We start from the raw sequence: 2,500 nt of genomic DNA, 5'->3' as shown, positions 1-2,500 counted from the left end.
TTCGATTTGGAGGTCCCCCGAGTTAAGTTTGCCCTTTATGACTCCTCGCCCGCATGCTCGTGCACACCGGCGTGCACGTGGGCATCGTATGCTAAAAAATGAAGTTTGGAGTTTGGGTTTGAAAATTTTACGGGAACTTCCTAGAAGCCTAAGAAATGCTTTGCTCGAGACGGATTTCGATTTGGAGGTCCGCCGTGTTAATTTTGCCAATTACGGCTCCTCGCCCGCACGCTCGTGCACCCCGACGTGCACACCGGCGCGCACGTGGGCATCGTATGCTAAAAAATGAAGTTTGGAGTTTGGGTTTGAAAATTTTACGGGAACTTCCTAGAAGCCTAAGAAATGCTTTGCTCGAGACGGATTTCGATTTGGAGGTCCCCCGAGTTAATTTTGCCCATTACGACTCCTCGCCCGCACGCTCGTGCACCCCGGCGTGCACGTGGGCATAGTATGCTAAAAAATGAAGTTTGGAGTTTGGGTTCGGAAATTTTATGGGAGCTTCCTAGAAGCCTAAGAACTGCTTTGCTCGAGACGGATTTTGATTTGGAGATCCCCCGAGTTAGTTTTGCCCATTATGACTCCTCCCCCGCACGCTCAAGCACCCCCGCGTGCACGGGGGCATCGTATGCTAAAAAATGAAGTTTGGAGTTTGGGTTTGGAAATTTTATGGGAGCTTCCTAGAAGCCTAAGAAGTGCTTTGCTCGAGACGGATTTCGATTTGGAGGTCCCCCGAGTTAATTTTGCCCATTATGACTCCTCGCCCGCACGCTTAAGCACCCCCGCGTGCACGTGGGCATTGTGTGCTAAAAAATGAAGTTTGGAGTTTGGGTTTGAAAATTTTACGGGAACTTCCTAGAAGCCTAAGAAATGCTTTGCTCGAGACGGATTTCGATTTGGAGGTCCCCCGAGTTAATTTTGCCCATTACGACTCCTCGCCCGCACGCTCGTGCACCCCGGCGTGCACGTGGGCATCGTATGCTAAAAAATGAAGTTTGGAGTTTGGGTTTGAAAATTTTATGGGAGCTTCCTAGAAGCTTAAGAAGTGTTTTGCTCGAGACGGATTTCGATTTGGAGGTCCCCCGAGTCAATGTTGCCCATTATGGCTCCTCTCCCGCATGCTCAAGCACCCCTGCGTGCACGTGGGCATTGTATGCTAAAAAATAAAGTTTGGAGTTTGGGTTTGGAAGTTTTATGGGAGCTTCCTTGAAGCTTAAGAAGTGTTTTGCTCGAGACGGATTTCGATTTGGAGGTCCCCCGAGTCAATGTTGCCCATTATGGCTCCTCGCCCGCACGCTCAAGCACCCCGGCGTGCACGTGGGCATTGTATGCTAAAAAATAAAGTTTGGAGTTTGGGTTTGGAAGTTTTATGGGAGCTTCCTAGAAGCTTAAGAAGTGTTTTGCTCGAGACGGATTTCGATTTGGAGGTCCCCCGAGTCAATGTTGCCCATTATGGCTCCTCTCCCGCATGCTCAAGCACCCCTGCGTGCACACCGGCGTGCACGTGGGCATTGTAGGCTAAAAAATGAAGTTTGGAGTTTGGGTTTGGAAATTTTATGGGAGCTTCCTTGAAGCCTAAGAAGTGTTTTGCTCGAAACGGAATTCGATTTGGAGGTCCCCCGAGTCAATTTTGCCCATTACGACTCCTCGCTCGCATGCAATATCTACTCCTGTCAGAGCTGTGGTTTTACTTAAGACTACTATAGGGGGGGGGGAGTTCTCAGCACCAAGAGCTGCAAGTAAGGCCATTGCTTGCTTTGCAGTCTCGATTGCTCTACTAGTGAATAGTAGATGTCTTGGTTAGCTTGGAACGAAAAAAAAAATTTTTTGGGGAAAAAAAAAAAAAAAAGTTTTTGTGAAAAAAAATTTTTCGAAAAAAAAAAAAAAAAAAAAATTTTTTTGGATGCCTCGGTCTTCTATTTGTTTTGCTTGGGTAGATTAGGAAAAAAAAAAAAAAAAATTTTTTTGTTGGATGCCTCGGTCTTCATATTCTTTCTCGGCTATTTCGAAAAAAAAAAAAAAAAATTCCGGGAAAGAGAAAAAAAAAATTATTTTTTGTTGGTTGCCTCGGTCTTCATGTTCTTTCTCTGGTATATGGGAAAGAAAAAAAAAAAAAAAAAATTTTGGATGCCTCGGTCTTCTTGTTCTCGGTTGGATTTATCGAAAAAAAAAAAAAAAAAAAAAAAAAAAAAAAAAAAATTTTGATGCCTCGGTCTTCTTGTTCTTGCTTTGGTATATCGGAGAAAAAAAAAAAAAATTTTTTTTGGATGCCTCGGTCTTCTTGTTCATTCTTCGGTATATCAAAAAAAAAAAAAAAAAAAAAAAAAAAAAAAAAAAAAATTTGAGACTTCGGTCTTCTTGTTCTTGCTTTGGTATATCGGAGAAAAAAAAAAAAAAAAATTTTGGATGCCTCGGTCTTCTTGTTCATTCTTCGGTATATCAAAAAAAAAAAATTTTTTTGAAGCCTCGGTCTTCTTGTTCTTGCTTTGGTATATCGGAGGAA

This window comes from Cornus florida, unplaced genomic scaffold (genome assembly GCF_030987335.1).
Source record: "Cornus florida cultivar Cherokee Brave unplaced genomic scaffold, ASM3098733v1 CherokeeBrave_3.0.0_Hap2_scaffold_243, whole genome shotgun sequence".
Lineage (NCBI taxonomy): Eukaryota > Viridiplantae > Streptophyta > Magnoliopsida > Cornales > Cornaceae > Cornus > Cornus florida.
This window is presented reverse-complemented; position numbering follows the sequence as displayed.